Source organism: Pipistrellus hanaki (assembly GCF_964339955.1).
Source record: "Pipistrellus hanaki genome assembly, chromosome: X".
In the NCBI taxonomy this organism is placed as follows: Eukaryota; Metazoa; Chordata; class Mammalia; order Chiroptera; family Vespertilionidae; genus Pipistrellus; species Pipistrellus hanaki.
The window spans coordinates 54,756,665-54,776,238 of record NC_140524.1 but is presented as its reverse complement, the minus strand read 5'-3'; the positions used below and the strand labels follow the sequence as shown (position 1 = coordinate 54,776,238).

The 19,574-nt window shown below is 36.4% G+C and overlaps 1 long non-coding RNA gene across 2 annotated transcripts in view; it reads right to left on the bottom strand.

Annotated features, from left to right (window-relative positions):
* Positions 1-19,574, bottom strand: part of LOC311615238 — a 1,780,830-nt gene that overhangs the window by 599,896 nt on the left and 1,161,360 nt on the right. The window lies entirely within an intron of this gene.

Genomic DNA, 19,574 nt, shown 5'->3' with positions numbered 1-19,574 from the left:
GGCTCCAGAAAACCCGGAACCCTGCTAAGTAACTTCCCACTTCCCTGTGTTAACATTGTAAAGAAAAAGAAAAGAAGATGTTAAAATGGTTTTTAGATTTCCTATTTTTGGAATTTCATATATTTATTATTTTAAAATATCTTTAGGCTGCTAGTCTTGAAATTCAAGGAGAATAATTAAAAAACAATAACAATGAATTCCCTTAATCATTTCTGCTTACGAAATAGGATATAGGTTGTATACTTTTCCCAAGCGCATTGGGAAGTCAGAATTGACAGTTGTCCTGACCACCAGTCCAGTGCTAAATGATCACAGGGTTGAATAAAACACAGAGCCATGTTGTGTTTGGCCTTTATCCTTACTCCATTAAACTCCTGCATGATGGTAGCATTATCCCCAGGTAGTAGGCAGTGTTCTTTTCACTGCTCCAGCAATACAAAGGTTTTAATTATTGGAAAGCCACAAATGACTTTAATAGTACTTAGTGCCACAAAACATTAAAATATGCTGCATCCATAAGCACAAATTATAAAATCTTAAAGAGAGAAAAAGCTGCAGAATAGATATAAAATATATAATTAATGTTCACAGATGAAGCAAACACATAAAGATACAAGCACATTACATAATTAATTACTAATTTTAACATGAGTTGTCAACTTTAAGCCATTGCAGGGAATAATGCTATAAGATAGGAATCAACTCAGAGGTTTCCCAAGATTTTTTTTAGAGTGCCTTAGAAACTGTTTTGGAGAGTAATGTTGGGAAAATTGCAATGTCTATAACACACAGCTCCTCATGCAGCCCATTCAAAACCCCTCCACTGAAAATGAAAATCCAGGCAATACACATGTAATTACTATTAGGCTAGAAAAGATTCTGGGAGGAGGGGAGAGAATTCAAGAGAAAGACATCACCCAAAAGGGCATTGTCTTAAAAAGAAATTCTTAGAATAATAGGCTTAATTCATGTGCTGCTTCATTTTATACATTTTAGATTTTCTGTTAGACTCTAGTGTTAACTGAAAATGACAATTTACTCTCATCATTTACTCAAATATTGAGAGAGAGAGAGAGAGAGAGAGAGAGATGAGAGAGAAACATTGATTGATTGCCTTCTGTAGGCACCTGGAACCCAAAACCTAATGTATGAACCCTGACAGGGAATCCAACCCGCCACCTATCCATGTACTGGAGAACAGTCCAACCAACTGAGCAACCGAGACAGGGAAAATTTAGCTCTTTTTTAATTGGGTTCTTGCTTACCTAGGCCATGGAAATATTTGAGAAAAGGCAAATACAAACAAAATATTATGGAGCTAAACTAATAAAAACTGATCTTACAATATGACCACAATGAACAACATGTAGAAACACTTGCGAATCTCTGCTTAATTTATTGTATTTTGAACACAATTTTTATAAATGTCTTTCCTGATAAGCTGAATTGACATTAGACTTTTTAATTAGCTTTTTGACCATTTTTATTTTTTTGGTGTACCATTTATCTTTCCTGATAAGCTGAGTTGACATTAGACTTTTTAATTAGCTTTTTGACCATTTTTATTTTTTTGGAGGTCAATTCCTCCCAGTTGGTACACTGGGAGGAATTGACCTCCAGGCCAATTGTCTGTGAGGATCTGCTAAAATCCTACTTAACTGAAAATGTTATAAAACAACACAAAATCAATAGAATAATTACCACAGTATTCTTACTGAACCAAATATAAATGATAAATGTTGCTTATGTTCTAATTAATTTGTACATATTTTTCTAAGATTATAAATATAATTTGGTTGTTAAAAATAATTTCAAAACAACCTCCTCTCTACACTTAGCAGTCTTTTGAGGGTCATTGTATAAGCATTTTAAACTATAGCAAACATTTTATTATATCAAAAATAATAAATAGACTTGCTTTTAAATTAATTTTAGTAGTATTCCTTCCGCTAAGCAGATATTTGTGGGAAAAAGGAAAACATTTTCACCTGTAATCTGTTTAAGCATGTTAATATTAAGATTGTGAAGACTCTCTGGAATAAAATCAGATATAGAATATTTCTCTTGTCATTTTTACTACATATTAAAGGCAACTTTATAGTTTATGTAACATTAAATACATTAAAATTCTCCATCCAGCCCACGCGGCATGGGTTCAATTCCTGGTCAGGGCACAAGCCCAGGTTGTGGGCTCAATCCCCAGTGGGGGGCATGCAGGAGGCAGCCAATCAATGATTCTCTCTCATGATTGATGTTTCTAGTGCTCTCTCCCTCTTCCTTCTTCCCTGAAATAATATAAATATATATATATATATATATATATATATATATATATATATATATATCCGTGTTTCCCCAAAAATAAGACCTAGCACATGGAAAGATAAGACATCCCCTGAAAATAAGACCTAGCACAACTTTGGGAGAAAAAAATTAGAAGAAAAAAATTAATATAAGACACTGTCTTATTTTCAGGGAAACAGGGTATGTGTGTGTGTATATATATATATATCTCCCCACTGAGATTCCTGAGTCATTTGGTTAACGCATATTTAAGTCTTTCTAAATCTAAGAAAAATTTTCCATGAGGAAAGTACCAAGGACAGCTGGCATTCTAAGTGCATCCCATCAACCATTGTTATTTATAGTTGATAGTAATGTATCAGCTTTAGTGGAAAAAAAGAAGAGTTGTGAATTTAATTTTTAGCTTGTCTTAACAGGCACTTAATCCTGTGGTTCCACTTACCTGGTAAGTGTCTCAGTTGTACAAGTTGCTGGGCCTTCACAGGGAAAGTAAATTTGCTGCTCTCTTGAATGAAGTCTGGGATGGTGGAACAAAATACTAAAAAGTAAACATTTTATTACCTATAACTTGACTCATATATTTTCAAAAAAAGAGGGGAAAATTGTAAAAAAATGATTTGACATTATTAATGTAGTATAAGCAGGCATTTTTACAGTAAGATTTGGAGACGTTAGCAATTCTTTTCCTCTATTTCCAAAAATTTTATCTTGAGCCATGAGCACTTAATGCTCTGAATGATAATCATAAAGGTATTGTGATATTAGTTATCAAAGAAAGATTAAATTGTGTTTATTAGAATATACTTACTAAAATGAGAAAGTAATGAGAACTGGAGAAGTTTCAACAGAATTAAAATAGAATGAGATTTATGGTAAATTTTTAAAATAAATCTTTATTGTTCAGATTATTACAGCTGTTCCTCTCCCCTCCTCCTTAACTCCCCTCCATCTGATTCCCAACTCCACCCCACGCCCTTACCCCCGCCAATGTCTTCATCTACAGGTTTAAGATTTTTGTCCAATCTCTTCCCACACCCCTCAGACCCCTTTCCCCCTGTGAATTGTTAGTCCAATCCATTTCTATGTCCCTGATTCTATTATATTCACCAGTCCATTTTGTTCTTCAGGTTTTTTTTTATTCTCTTGATTTTTAGATTCGCTTGTTGGTAGGAATGTATTTGATGCCTTTTTGTTGTTTATAATTTTTTACCTTTACATTTTTCTTCTTCTTCCTCTTCTTAAAGAATACCCTTCAACATTTTATGTAATCCTGGTTTGGTGGTGATGAACTCTAACTTTTTCTTGTCTGTGAAGCTCTTTATCTAGCCTTCAATTCTGAATGATAGCTTTGCTGGGTAGAGTAATCTTGGTTGTAGCTTTTTGCTATTCATCACTTTGAATATTTCTTGCCCCTCCCTTCTGGCCTGCATAATTCCTGTTGAGAAATCAGCTGACAGTTGTATGGTACTCCCTTGTACGTAACTAGTTGTTTTTCTCTTGCTACTTGAAAGATTTCCTCTATGTCATTTGCTCTTGGCATTTTAATTATGATGTGTCTTGGTGTGTTCCTCTTTGGATTCCTCCTGTTTGGGGTCCTGTACACTTCCTGAACTTGTAAGTCTATTTCTTTCACCAGGTGGGGAAGTTTTCTGTCACTATTTCTTTCAGTATGTTTTCGATATCTTGCTCTCTCTCGTCTTCTGGGACCCCCATAATTATGATGTTGGTTCGCTTGAAGTTGTCCCAGAAGTTTCTTACATTATTCTCACACTTTTGGATTCTTCTTTCTTTTTGCCTCTCTGGTTGGGTGATTTTTGATTTCTTATATTCCAGGTCTTTGATTTGATTCTTGGGCCATGTTGAGTTTCTGTATATTCTTTATTTCAGACTTTATATGCTTAATTTCTGGCTGGTCCTTTTCCATTTTTTTTGGTATTCTCATTAAGGTCCTTGAAGGTCTCACCAAGCTTTTTGGAGGTCTCATCAAGTTTCTCAAAGGTTTTTAGAAGTTTCTTGAGTAACCTTATAAATGTAATTCTGAACTGTGTGTTGTCCAGTAGTTTACTCTACTCCATCTCTCCCATTCATGTCATGCTTTTGTGTTTCCTCCTTTTGGCTGCCTCCCTGTGTTGATGGAGTGGCTTTGTGTGGTCAGTGATCTATAGGGGTCAGTAGCTCAGCTTCCCCAATCACCTGAGGTGGTCACTTTTGCTATATTCCTTTGTGGGCTTAGTGCAAAGTCTTGGTGTAATTAAGCCTTGATTGCTGTTGGTACACTGGGAGGAATTGACCTCCAGGCCAATTGTCTGTGAGGATCTGCTATGTCTATAAAGGAAGAACTGCTGCACTGGAGACACACCTTATTTCAGTGGGGCTTTGGTGCTCACTGAGATCATCTCCTGTATGTGTCACTTATGGGTGTGAGAGATTGAAACTGAGTACTAGAACTCTGGTTTCTGGGTCTCAATGAGGTGCAGTTCAGCTACTCTCTGAGGCCAGTACTGTTGCAGAAGCTACAGAGTGAACCACAGTCCTATCCTCCTTAGATCTGTTTGCCCCAGGTTGAAATTTTGCTAAACTGCAACAGAGAGGGCCATTCATATGCAAAGTCAGCTGCTTGGAGCTTGGATGTGTTGTGAGGGGCAGAGTCTCAGGGCAGAGTCTCAGGACTTAACTAGGCTGGGGCGTGGCCAACAGCAATGGCTGCCATCCACCATCTCTCTGATGGCATCCCCGAGTCTCCCCATGTCTCACACTACAGCACAGCAAACAATCTCAGCTCTGCAAGCAAGCCAGCCTCACTTTCTGACTCAATGGCAGACAGTCTAGCCTCTCCCCAGAAGCACCGCCCTCTGCCAGCCTGGATCCACTGCCAGCCCTTATCCCGTCCTCTCCCCGCTACCTCAGTTTTTCATCCCTTGTGCCCTTGATTCTCCTCTTTCTCTTTCAGTCTAGATGTAGGGCTTCCTCTCAGCCAGCTTTCGTCTGGTTTTTGGGAGATAGACCTTTATTTTGCAGTTTTTTGTGTTTGTTTTTTTTAACTTGTTGTGCCCGGCAGTCATTTAGGAGTGTTTACCTACGCCGCCATCTTCACTAATCTTGCTAAATTCTTAATAAACCAAAATAACTCATTCTTCAATATTTAACCCAAATTTCAGTAGTTTTTTTTTTTAATTTTAAAGAGTAAAAAATATTTTATTTTAATTTTGAGAGTGAGGTAGTATAGGTGCTTTATTTTTTCAAGTCTGTAGCTATAATCCATACATTTACATTCCTACAGGATTTATTGGAAATTAAGAAAACCACTTTTATAAAAACAGTGTAACTTTTTTTTTCATTTGTCTCATGTACTAAATCGATGCTAAATTAAAAATTCATGCTTCCAATGGTGAAGAAATCTGAATGTTAAAAACAATAAAGTAATATGACAACTTTATATATTTAGCTTTAGTTAGGTATCTCCTTAGGGTTCTCTTGAATTAGATGCTATTAGTTTATCATAAATTCATGGACTACTACATGTGAATTTATATAATTTTTATGTGCTCACAACCCAGTCTATTTAGAGTTTTATATAGCATACTAGAGGCCCAGTGCATGAAATTCATTCATGGGTAGAATCCTTAGGCCTGGCTGGCAATCAGGGCCGATTGGGCTTCCTACTGCCAGCAGGAGCCTTCCTTCATTCCATGCCAACCCCTGGTGGTCAGTGTACATACATCATAGCAAGCAATCAAACTCCCAGTCTCCCAGTCAAACTCTGAGGGGATGCTCTGCAAATCAGGCTTTTACACACACACACACACACACACACACACACACACACACACAGAGATAGATAGATGATCGACAGATAGATAGATAGATAGATGTGATGTTGAATCAAAGTATATCCTGTTATAATGCCTTGAAATAAGACAGGAGTATCACTTACTTAGCAGATAGTCTCAGACAAATCTTTTCCCTACTAAGGCCTGTTTACTGAATATGTCTTATGTAAGGAAAATGCATACACACACAGCACACACAAATAGTACATTTTCTGATTACAAATTTTTAAGTTATAGTCAATTCACTTGACCTGGAACAAAAAAATAAAATAATTTTTAAAAATTTGCCTTATTTTAATTTCAAATTTTTATTATGGTAAAATATATATAAAATTGACCTTCTTAACAATTTTGAAGTATACAATTCAGCAGCAATAAGTACATTTATATTATTGTGCAACCAACATCATTTTTTATCTCCAGAACTCCTTTTATCTTGCCAAACTGAAACCCTCTACCCATTAATATATGTATATTTTCAGATGACAATGAAAATATGTTAAGCCATTTATTTATTTTGGGGCTTTAAGGCTGCTTTTAGTTTTCTTCACAACACACAATACTATCATAAGCATCCTAATTTACATAATTTTATATACAGGTTGTCTCCAAAATGTATATACACTTTAAAATTATTTTCGTTGCTACTTCATAACTATAATTTTGCTACTGTTAATGAATGCTAATGTAAATATATGTGTTTTTATGATGGTCTTAGGCTCTACAGCAGTGGTTCTCAACCTGTGGATCGAGGCTGAGAACCGCTACTCTAGAGCTTAAGACCATCAGAAAACACAGATATTTACATTACGATTCATTAACAGTAGGAAAATTACAGTTATGAAATAGCAACAAAAATAATTGTATGGTTGGGGGTCATCACAACATGAGGAACTGTATTAAAGGGTCACAACATTAGAAAGGTTGAGAAACACTGCTTTAAATTATTATAAAGTCAGTGTTTATTAACACTGAAAAGAAGTCAAAATTAAGTGAGTTATCAGGTGTTAGAATGTATATACATTTTTTGGGGACACCTATATTATTGCTCTTATTTCTATTCTCAGAAGTGGAGATTGAATTTTTAAATAGTATGTGCATTGTTAAATATTAATATGTACAGGAAAATTATTTCAAAAATACTTCAGCAATCTACTTATTTAACAACATGAAAACTTAGAGGAAATGGATAATTACTAGCAAAATAGGAATTACCAAAATTGATTCAAATGAAAAGTGGAAGAACAATTGCCATAGAACAGATTAAAAAGTAACTACACCTATGCTATTAAAAAGAGACCAGTAATTTTTATAATTACATAATCTTTAAAAACATGTATATAGAGCTAACACTATTCAAACTATTCTCAAACATAAAAGGATTGGTAAGTCACATTTATAAAATTATCTCCAATAGAATTCTCATAAGCCAGTCTCATCTTTTCAAACAAGAATAAATGTCCATTTACTTATAGAACTTGGATATATATATATATATATATATATATATATATATATATATATATATATATTACACACTCAGTTGTGTGTAATATGGGTGTGGAAATAGGAAGGATCAGGAGCAAGGTTAAGTATTACATAATAAAAATTTAGAAGGGGGTATGTGATGGGAAGATAATTACATACTTCTGGTTTACTATGTCAAAACAAATACAATATTTTCCAGATATTAATCATCACATCTTGCACTGTGTTCTTTCCTTCTGGACTGTATGTATTACATGCTTTTGAGTTGACTCCAACCCCTGGTGACTCTATGAATGTGATGTCCACAATGTCCTTTTGCCAACAACCCTGGAGAATCTTGCCTAGGGCTTCTTTTATGAAATGAATCCATTTCATATTTGGTCTTCCTCTTTCCTTGAGTCTTATAGTTTACCCAGCATTATTATCTTTGCCAAAGAATCCTTGCCATGTTGAATTCAAAGTAGAACAGCTTATTTTTGTCACTTTTGCCTCCAGTGAATTTTCAGGCTACTTGTTCACATTCTCTTTGTAGAGAATAGTTCTCCACAGATAAGGAAAACTTTACCTTTAAATAAGCAGGCAATTGAGAACAATCCTTAACTTATCTTTCCTGAAATATGTTTAAATGTAAAATGATGCAATGATACATTATTGTTTAATCTGTATCAATGGGAGGATCATAGAGTTATTTTCTCTTAAAGCACCCCACATCCTTAAATCCATATCTGTGAGTAATAGCACAATAAGTATTCACACAATTCTGTGAAGGCTTTGCCAACTTATACCTTGCTCCTGATTACATAAATACTCCTCATGCATTTCTTGGATATTTTTGATAATCCTCATCCTATATAATAAAAAGGCAATATGCAAATTGACCATCACACCCTCATAAGATGGTGCCTATGACTAGGCCTGCAGGGGGGTTAGTGAGGGATAACCAAATGACTGAACATCAGGCTATGTGGAACAGGCTGACAAGGGGGTCCTGAAGGGTGACCAGGCAGGCAGGAGGCAGTTGGGGGTGACCAGGCCAGCAGGGGGGAGCAGTTAAGGGTGACCAGGCCAGCAGAGGATTGTAGTCTGGGGCAACCAGGCCAGCAGGGAGCACAGTGAGGGGCAACTAAGCCAGTGGGGGGGAAGTTGGGGGCAACCAGGCCAGCAGAGGGGGGCAGTAAGGGGTGACCAGGACAGCAGGGGAGGGAAGTTAGGAGTGACATCCTGGCATGCAGAGGCAGTGAGGGGCAATCACGTTAGCGGGGGGCGGGGGGGGGCAGTTAGGGCTGAATAGGCAAGCAGGCAGGTGAGCGATTAGGAGCTAGTGGTCCAGGATTGTGAGAGGGCAATCAGATATTCCCAAGGGGCCCTGTATTGGAGAGGGTGCAGGCTGGGCTGAGGGGACCCCACCCCATGCACATATTCAGTGCACTAGGCCTCTAGTCCTATATAATCCTATGTAATAAAAGCCTAATATGCTAAGCATCTGGTCCACCAGTCAGCCATTCAAGCAATCAAAGGGTAATATGCCAATTATATACTAAGGCCTCTCAACCACTCGCTATGATGTGCACCGACCACCAGGAGGCAGACAGTTGACTGGTTGACCAGTAGCTATGATATGCACTAACCACCAGGGGGCAGATGCTTCAACCTGTAAGTTAGCTTGCTGCTGGGGTCTGGCCAATCAGGACTGAGTAAAATGAGCTGGACATGCCCTTTAGCCTTTCTGTGGTCCCTCCCCAGCTGACCAACCTTCCGAGTTTCTTCCTGGCCCCAATGGTGCACTGGTGGAATCCCTCGGCCTGGTCTGTGCGCTCTCACAATCTGGGACCCCTTGGGGGATGTCGGAAAGCTGGTTTTTGCCTGATCCCACAGGTCAAGTTGAAGGATGCAACTGGTGCACAAATTTGTGCACCAGGCCTCTAGTAATAGATAATAGGAATTGTGTGCCAAATTTATTTCAAAATTATTATCTTTATGATTTGATACAGGTAGCAGTAGTTATATCAAATGGACATTAGATTTACAGGGTGAAATAACAACATTTTCCATTTAGTCTTTAAAGTCCTTAGTACTCCTTTGACACAATTTAATTAATTTATTATGTGCTTATTTATAAAAAGGTTTTGTTACAGTTTATATGTTAGTTTCAGTTGTACAACATAGAGATTTGTCATTTATATAGCTTACAATGTGATCACCACAGTAATTCTAGTAAACATATGTCACCTTACAAAGTTATTATACTATTGACTTTACTTCCTATGTTGTGCATTACATGCCCATGTCTTATTTATTTTATAACTGGATGTATATACCTATTATTCTCTTTCACCTTTTATACCCATTCCTTCACCCCACTCCTTTCTAGAAGCCAAAGGTTTGTTCTCTGTATATATGAGTGTATTTTATATTTTTGATCATTTGTTTTATTTATTTAGAATCTATAAGTAAGCAAAACAAATAAGGTATTTGTTTTTCTCTGACTTATTTCACTTAGTATAATATCCTCTAGGTCGGCAAATTCATTAGTCAACAGAGCCATATATCAATAGTACAATGATTGAAATTTCTTTTAAGAGCCAAAATTTTTTAACTTAAACTTCTTCTAACGCCACTTCTTCAAAATAGACTCACCCAGGCCATGATACTTTGTGGAAGAGCCACACTCAAGGGGCCAAAGAGCCTCATGTAGCTCATGAGCCACAGTTTGCTGACCACAGCTCTATGTCCATCCATACTGCAAATGGTAATATTTCATTCTTAATGTTGCTGAGTATTCCATTGTGATATATATATTCAGGATCTTTATTTTTTTTAATTGGATTATTTGTTTTCTTTGATGTTGAGTTGTATGAATCGAAGGATACAAATTAATATACAGAAAGTGATTACATTTTATATATTAATAACAAATTATCAGAAGGATAGACTTTTCAATAAGCGCTACTGGGGAATTTTAACAGGTTTAATACATTTTGGATATTAAATCCTTATCTGATATATCATTTGGAAATATCTTCTCCTATTTAGAAGGTTGTCTTCTCATTTTGTTGAAGGTTTCCTTTGCTTGGTAGAAACATTTTAGTATGATGTCATGCCATTTGTTTATCTTTTCTTTTGCTGACATTGGCTAAGAAGACATCAAAAAACATAATGCTAAGACTAATCTCAAAGTATTGATGATCTATATTTTCTTCTATGAGTAGTTTTATGGTTTAAGGCCTTACATTTATGTCTTTAGACCATTTGGGTTCATTTTTATATACAGTGTAAGGGAGTTGTTCAGTTTCATTTTTTTTAATGTATTTGTCAAGTTTTCCCAATAGCACTTATTGAAAAGATTATCCTTCTGATAATTTGTTATTAATATAGTATAAAATATAATCAGTTTCTGCCTATAAATGTATATCCTTCAAATTAACTGAATTCACTTATTAGTTTTTGGGTGAAGTCCTTAGTATTTTCAATATATAACTAAGGGCTTGGTGCATGGGATTCATGCACTGGTGAGGGTCATGACCTGTGGGGATAGGCATGCTGCAGGAGCAGTCACTAATCCATCAGCCAAGTGGCTGTGGACCCGCCCTCTAAGCAGCTGTTCCTGCTGTGGGAGCTCAGCTCATCCCGGTCAGCCAAGCAGAAGAAGCTGCTAATCCTGGTCAGCTAAGATGTGCTCCCACTGTGGAAGCACAAGGACCACCATGGGACAGCTCCTGTGTTGAGCATCTGCTCCCTGGTGGTCAGTGGGCATCATAAAGACTGGTCAACTGATCATTCTGGTTGTCCAGCTATTCAGTCGCTGAACTTTTATTATATAGGATATGACACTTGCAAATAGTAATGGCTTTATTTTTTTTTCTAATCTGGATGACTTTTATTTATTTTTCCTATCTGATTCCTATGGCTAAGACTTACAATACCATGTTTTTTGTTTGTTTGGGTTTTTTTTTTGAAAGGTGAAATTGGGAATCCTTGTCTTGTTCTTATCTTAGAGGAAAGTATTTAAGCTTTCCCATGAGTATGATGTTAACTGTTGGTTTCTCATATATAGCCCTTATTATGTTGAGGTATGTTCACTGTATAACCCCTACGTTGATAGTTTTCTTTTAAATAATAAATATATGTAGATTTTCCAAATGCTTTTCCTGCATCTATTGAGATGATCATATAATTTTTATTTTTTTTATGTTGTGTTTCTCATTGACTCATTTACAGATATTGAACCGTATTTACATACCTGGAATAAATCACACTTGATCATGTTGTGTGATAATTTTTATGTATTTTTTAATTTAATTTGCTAATATTCTGTGATATTTTTTGCAAATATGTACATCAGGAATATTAACCATTGATTTTATTTGTTTGTTTGTTTATTTGATTATTTATTTATTTATTTATTTATTTATTTATTTATTTATTTTTGTGGAGTCTTTGCCTGCTATTGGTTTCAGGGTAATGTTGGCCCTGGAGAATGTGTTTGAAAACATTCCATCCTCCTCTACTTTTTGGAATATTTTAAAACAATAAGTATACAATTTTCATTAAAGGTTTGGTAGACTTCATCACTGTAGCCTGTATTTTTATTTTTGTTAAGTCAATGGTTTTTTATTTAATATTTTATTTTATTTTTTCAAATTAGTTTATTAATTAAGTTGTTACATATGTGTCTTTATTCCATTTGTTGGAATAAAGACACATTAACCTCCCTCATGCCCTCACCTCCCCATTGTCTGTGTCCATTGGTTAGGCCCATATGCATGCAGGCAAGTCCTTTGGTTAATCTCTCTCCTTATCCCCACCCTCCCCTAGCTTTCCTCCAAGGTTTGATAGTCTGATGAATGGTTCTCTGTATCTGGAACTGCTTTTATTTATGTTGTTCATTATGTTCCACACATAAGTGAGATCATGTGATACTCTGACTGGCTTATTTCATTTAGCATAATGCTCTCCAGTTCCATTCCTTGTTGTTGCAAATGGTAGGAATTCCTTCTTTTTTTGTGCAGCGTAGTATTCCATTGTGTAGATGTGCCACAGTTTTATTTTATTTTATTTTATTTTATTTATGTATTTATTTTTTTTTTGTTTTCCTCTTTTTCCCCTTCTTATATACTCTTTTTTAAATTAAATTATTATCTGTGTACATATACAATCACCCCCCCATACATGCCCTCCCTCCCCAGAGTTTTGTGTCCATTGGTTGTACTTATATGCATGTATACAAGTCTTTTGGTTGATTTCTTATCTTCCCAAGATCTCCCTACCCTCCCCACTGTAATTTGACAGTCTGCTTGTTGCTTTACAGTCTCTATATCTATCTTTTGGTTCATTAGTTTATAATGTTCTTTATTATCCTTAAATGAGTGAGGTCATGTGGTGTTTCTCTTTCATTGACTGGCTTATTTCACTCAGCATGATGTTCTCCAATTCCATCCAGGTTGCTGCAAATGATGAGAATTCCTTCTTTTTTATGGCAGCATAATATTCCATTGTTTAGATGTACCATTGTTTTTTGATCCAATCATCTGCTGATGGGCACCTAGGCTGTTTCCAAACCCTAGCTATTGTAAATTGTGCTGCTATGAACATCGGGGTGCATATATCCTTTCTGATTGGTGTTTTTAGTTTCTTGGGGTATATTCCTAGGAGAGGGATTACTGGATCAAATGGGAATTCCATTTTCAGTTTTTTGAGGAAGCTCCATACTGTTCTCCACAGTGGTTGCACCAGTCTGCATTCCCACCAGCAGTGCACGAGGGTTCCTTTTTCTCTGCAACCTCTCCAACAATTGTCCTTTATTGATTTGTTGATGTTGGCCATTCTGACAGGTGTGAGATTGTACCATATTGTTGTTTTGATTTGCATCTCTCAGATAATGTAGTGACTTTGAGCATGTTTTCATGTGCCTCTTGGACTTCCTTCTGTCTTCTTTTGAGAAGATTCTATTTAGATCCATTGCCCATTTTTTAATTGGCTCATTTATCTTCCTTTATTAAGTAGTATAAGCTGTCTGTAGATGTTGGAGATTAAACCTTGATCAGTGATAACATTTGCAAATATGTTCTCCCATACAGTGGGCTTTCTTGTTGTTTTGTTGATGTTTTCTTTTGCTGTAAAAAGCTTTTTATTTGGGTGTAGTCCCATTTGTTTATTTTCTCTTTAGCTTCCATTGCCCTAGGGGCAGTATCAGTGAAGAAGTTCTTTTGGCATATGTCTGAGATTTTGCTGCCTGTGGATGCCTCTAGTATTTTTATGGTTTCCTGTCTTATGTTTAAGTCCTGTATCCATTTTGAGATGTTTTTTTTGTGTGTGTATGGTATAAGTTGGTGATCTACTTTCATTCTTTTTCATGTATCTGTTCAGTTTTCCCAACACTATTTATTGAAGAGACTGTCTTGACTCCATTGTATGCTGGTGCCTCCTTTGTCAAATATTAATTGAGCACAGTGATTTGGGTTGATATCTGGATTCTCTATTCTATTCCATTGATCTATATGTCTGTTCTTGTGCCAGTACCAGGCTGTTTTGAGAAGAGTGTGCCACAGTTTTTTAATCCACTCATCTGTTGATGGCCACTTAGGATGTTTCCAAATCTTAGCTATGATAAATTGTGCTGTTATAAAGAAATATCCTTTCTGATTGATGTTTCTAGCTTCTTGATATATATTCCTAGAAGTGGTATTACTGGGACAAATGGGAGTTCCATTTTTAGGTTTTTGAGGAAACTCCATATTTTTTCTTATTTTTTCTTCATAGTGGCTGCACCAATCTGCATTCCTACCAGCAGTGCACCAGCGTTCTTTTTTCTTTGCATCCTCACTAGCACTTGTCGTTTGTTGATTTCTTGATGATAGCCATTCTGACAGGTGTGAGATGTTACCGCATTGTCGTTTTGATTTGCATCTCTCTGATAATTACTGACTTTGAGCATGTTTTCATATGTCTCCTGGCCTTCCTCTGTCTTCTTTTGAAAAGTTGCTATTTAGGTTCGTTGCCCATTTTGTGATTGGATTTTTTATCTTCCTTTTGTTGAGTAGTATGAGTTCCCTGTAAATGTTGGAGATTAAACCCTTATCAGTGATAATATTGGCAAATATTTTCTCCCATGTAGTGGGTTTTGTTGTTTTGTTGATGGTTTCTTTTGCTGTGCAAAAACTTTTTATTTTGATGTAGTCCCATTTGCTAGTTTTCTCTTTATTTTCCTTTGCCATAGGAGCAGTATCAGTGAAGAAGTTTCTTCAGCATATGTCTGAAATTTTGCTGCCTTTGGATTCCTCTAGTATTTTTGTGGTTTCCCATCTTAGGTTAAAGTCCTTTATCCATTTTGTGTTTATTTTTGTGTATGGTGTAAGTTAGTGGTCTAGTTTCATTTTTTTGTATGTATCTGTCCATTTTTCCAAACACGATTTAATGAAGGGATTGTCTTGATTCCATTGTATCTGGCCAATTTTCCCAACACTATTTATTGAAGAGACTGTCTTGACTCCATTGTATGTTCATGCCTCCTTTGACAAATATTAATTGGGCATAGTGGTTTGGGTGGACTTCTGGGTTCTCTACTCTATTCCATTGATGTATATGTCTGTTGTTGTGCCAATACCAGGCTGTTTGGAAAACAGTGGCTTTGTAGTACTTGATATGTGGTATTGAGATCCCGCCTACTTTGTTCTTTTTTCTCAGGATTGCTGTGACTATTCAGGGTCTTTTTATATTACAGATGAATTTTTGGAGAGTTCCTTCTAGGTCTGTGAAATATGCTATTGGTATTTTAATGGGGATTTCAATGAATCTATAGATTGCCTTGGGTAGAATGGACATTTTAATTATGTTGATTCTACCAATCCATGAACATGGTACGATCTACCATTTGTTTATATCTTTCTCTATCTTTTTTTTTTTCAGTGTCCTGTAGTTTTTTTGAATATATGTCTTTTACCTCTTTAGTTAAGTTTATTCCTAGGTATCTTTTATTTATTTATTTATTTTGTACAATGGTAAATGAGATTGCTTTTTGAGTCTCTCTTTCTGTAAGTTCACTATTGTTGTATAGAAATGCCATATATTTCTTTGCATTAATTTTGTATCCTGCTACAATGCCAAATTCATTTATTACATCTAATAATTTTTGATGGTGCCTTTAGGGCAGGGGTCTTCAAACTAAGGCCCGCGGGCTACATGCGGCCCGCAGAGGAGTCTGATCCAGCCCGCCAGGTTTTCTGGGCAGTGAGCGCAGCCGAGGTGTTACAGTAGGAATTAGTAGTTCATATAGCCCGGCCCTCCAGCTCTCTGAGGGACCGTGATCTGGCCCCACTTTAAAAAGTTTGAGGACCCCTGCTTTAGGGTTTTCTATGTACAGTATCATGTCTGTGAATAAGGACAATTTTTCTTCTTCTTTTCCAATTTGGATGCCTTTCATTTCTTGTCTGATAGCAATGGCCAGTACTTCCAGTACTATGTGGAACAGTATTGTTGAGAGAAGTTATACTTGTCTCATTCCTGTTATTAGGGGAAATGACTTTAATTTTTGTCCATTGAGTTTGATGCTGGCTGTAGGACTATCATATAAGGCTTTTGTGATGTTGAGGTATGCTCCTTCTATTCCCACCTTGCTGAGAGTTTTTATCAAGAAAGCCTTTTGGATTTTTGAGAAATACTTTTTCTTCATCAATTTATATGACTATATGATTTTTCTCCCTAATTTGCTTATGAGATGTATCACATTTTATTGTTTTGTGGATATTGTATCATCCTTGCATCTCTTGTATAAATCCTACTTGATTATGGTGTCTGATCTTCCTAATTTACTGCTGAACCTTATTTGCTAGAATTTTGTTGAGGATTTTGGCATCTATGGTAATGAGGGATATTGGCCTATAATTCTCTTTCATTGTGTTGTCTTTATCTTATTTTGATATTAGGGTGATGCTGGATTCATAGAAGGATCTTGGAAGTATTCCTTCCTCTTGAATTTTCTGGAATAGTTTGAGGAGGATAGGTTTTAGTTCTTCCTTGAATGTTTGGTATAACTCCCCTGTAAAGCTGTCTGAGCCTGAGCTTTTGTTTGCTGGAAGATTTATGATGGCTGGTTAAATTTCTTCCATAGTTATTGGCCTATTGAGATCTTTTGGAATCTTCCTGATTGAGTTTTGGAGGGTTGTATTTTTCTAGGAATATGTCCATTTCCTCCAGGTTGTATAGTTCGTTGGAATAGAGTTGTCCATAATATTTTTAACAATCCTTTGTATTTCTGTGGGGTCTTTTGTTATTTTGCCTCTATCATTTCTGATTTTGTTTGAGTCCTCTCTCTGCTTCTTGGTGAGCCTGGCTAGAAGTTCATCAATCTTGTTTATCCTTTCAAAGAACCACCTCTTGGTTTCATTGTTTTTTTTTTGTTTGTATTTTTGGAATTTTTTGGTCTCTCTGTCATTTATTTCTGCAGTAATCTTTCTTATCTCCTTCCTTTTGCTCACTCTGGGCTTTTCCTGTTGCTCTCTTTCTTTGGGGTGGAGCATTCGATGATTTACTGCCATTTTTTCTTATTTTTTGAGGTAGGCTTGTAGAGCTATGAACTTCCCTTTCAGGACTGCTTTCATTGTGTCCCATAGGTTTTGAATTGTTATGTTTTTATTATCATTAGTTTTCAGGATGTTTTTAATTTCTTCTTTGATCTTATTGGTAACCCAATCAATATTTAATAACATGCTAGTCAGTTTACAAGTGTTTTTGGATTCTTTTTATTGTAGTTTATTTCTAATATTATGCCATTGTGGTCTTAAAAGACGATTGGTATGATTTTGATTTATATCTTCTTGAATTTGGGGAGACTTTGCTTGTGACCCAGTATGTGGTCTATTTTGAAAATGTCCCGTGTGCACTTGCGAAAACATATATTCTGCAGCTTTGGGGTGAAACGTTCTGAAGATGTCAATTAAGTCCATCAGTTCTATTGAGTCCTTTAGAATTGTTGTTTCTTTGCTGATTTTTCATCTAGAAGATTTACCAAGTGATGTCAGTGGTGTCTTAAAGTCCCCTACTATGATTGTATTGTTGTTGATCTCTCCCTTAATATCTTCCAGGAGATTTTTTATGTATTTAGGTGCTCCTGCATTGGGTGCATATATGTTTACCAGGGTTATATCCTCTTGTATCGATCACTTTAGTATTATGAAGTAGCCTTCATTATCTCTTGTTATGGCCTTGACTTTGAGGTCTATTTTGTCAGACATAAGTATTGTTACCACAGCTTTTTTTTCTTCCATTTACATTTGTCTGAAATATATTTTCCCATCCCTTCACTTTCAGTCTGTGTGAGTCCCTTGTTCTGGGGTAGGTCTCTCATTGACAGAATACATATGGGTCATTTTTTTTTATCCATTCAACATCTTTTGATTGGAGCGTTCATTTAGTCCATTTACATTTAAAGTCATTATTGAATGATACTTGTTTGTAGTCATATCTACTTTTGTGTCTGTGTTCCTTCTTATCTTTTTGTTTCTTTTTTTTTTTTCAACATTCCCTTTAACATTTCTTGCATTCCTGGTTTGGTAGTGATAAACTCCCTTAGCCTTTTTATATCTGTGAAGCTCCTGATTTCCCCTTCAATTTTGATTGATAGTTGTGCTGGATAGAGTATTCTTGGATTCAGCCCCTTGCTTTGCATCACTTTGTATTTCTCCTTTCATTCACTTCTAGCTTCATGTTTCTTTGTTGAAAAATCATTTGATAATCAGATGGGGATCCTTTGTAGGTAACTCTCTGTCTCTCTCTTGCAGCCTTTAAGATTCTCTCTTTGTCGTTAACAATTGCCATTGTAATTATGACGTGTCTTGGTGTGGTGGATCTTTTGGAATTCATCTTGCTTGTCATTATTTGTACTTGATTAATTTTTCCTTCCTGATATCCAGGAAGTTTTCTGTCATTATTTCTTCAAATAGATTTTCTAATCCTGTTACTCTTCCTGTCCTTCTGGAAGCCCTATTACACTTACATTACTTCATTTTATATTGTTCCAAAACTCCCTTAGGCTTTCCTCCTGCTTTTTAATTTTTTTCTCCAATTGCTGTTCAAATTCAGCTTGTTTCTGTACCTGATCTTCTAACTCACTAATTTGGTCCTCTGGTTCTTCTAGTCTACTGTTGAAGCATTCCATGGTGCTTTTGATTGTAGCTATATAATTTTTCATTTCTTCCTGATTTTTGCATAGATTGTTGATTGTCTCATCCATCTGGTTTATGAATTGTATGACCATTACTCTGAATTCTTTTTTGTCATGCTGCATGCTTCTGTTTCACTTATTTCCTTACTTTGCGATCCCTCCTTTTCTTTCCTCTGGGGGTTGCTTTGTTGTCTCTCCATTCTGACTATTATCAGAAGGTTCAGATGTCGAGTCTTAGGGGCCTGGATGGTGTGCAGTGGGAGTTCTGCTTCCCCCAATTGTCATTGAAGAGCTCTGACACCACAACGTGTGGCTGCTGTGGGTATGTACCAAGCTCACCCTGGGTCAGAGTCATAGGCACTTAGTGTGGCCTCATGTTGCACCTAGATCAGAGACCCTGCCTGCACCACTTGTGTCAAAAATCAAAGTCACCTTTGATTGCATGTCAGGAATCAGAGTATCAGAGTCTCTGTTTCTTGGTGCTACCTCAAATTGAGAATCAGGTTCCTGTGTGCACATGCGACAATAATTGGAATTACTGGCTCTTAGTGTGAATGTACTGGGAATCAGAGATCTCAGGTGCACGTCTAGTCACTGGTGGTCAATGTTGCTTGTGTGGAGATTCAGGATCCCTGATCTTCACGGGAGACCGGGTTGCTCAGTCACACTGTATGGCAGGAGGTCCATTTCTGCCCTATGGTAAACAGCCTTCTGTGTGTGCTTGCCCTGAATCAAAGTCAGGTGGCAATGCTCTTCAGTGTGGGTGTGGCTTCTGTTCACATGGGTTTGCACTG